This window comes from Frankliniella occidentalis, unplaced genomic scaffold, assembly GCF_000697945.3.
Source record: "Frankliniella occidentalis isolate FOCC.00 unplaced genomic scaffold, Focc_3.1 Scaffold148, whole genome shotgun sequence".
Taxonomy (NCBI): Eukaryota; Metazoa; Arthropoda; class Insecta; order Thysanoptera; family Thripidae; genus Frankliniella; species Frankliniella occidentalis.
This window is the reverse complement of record NW_026267275.1, coordinates 529,132-529,597: the sequence shown is the minus strand read 5'-3', so window position 1 is coordinate 529,597 and position 466 is coordinate 529,132.

Sequence of the window (466 nt, the reverse complement as noted above, 5' to 3'; positions counted from 1 at the left end):
GTTCTCGAGAACGAATCATTCTACTGAGTGCGTGTAGGTTGCGCCGCAATGGCGCCGCACGAGAGCCACTGGCTCCGCGCGACACGCATTTAGTACAATGCGTCAGGGGTGCGATTGGAGAGCTCATGGTGAGCTCACTTGAAAAACGTTCTCGGAACGTTTCCACCAGCGCAGCGCAGGGGCGTAGGAACGGGGGGGGGGGAGTGCCAGAATGAGCCCTGGGAGGGCGCAAAGAGGCGCCCGTCCCTCATCCCGCGGGGATTTTGGCGCCCCAACGCGCCCCAATCACCCAAAAATTTTCGCGCTCGCTTCGCTCGCGATGTTTTTCATTATTACCACTCTGTAGCCACGACTTCATGTCCTATGCTTCTATTTTCTAAACATAACAGTTACGCATCAAACTTCGTCCGCTGCCACTTTCTCGCGCATTTAAACGATATAGAGGATCTATATTGAAAAATAATAG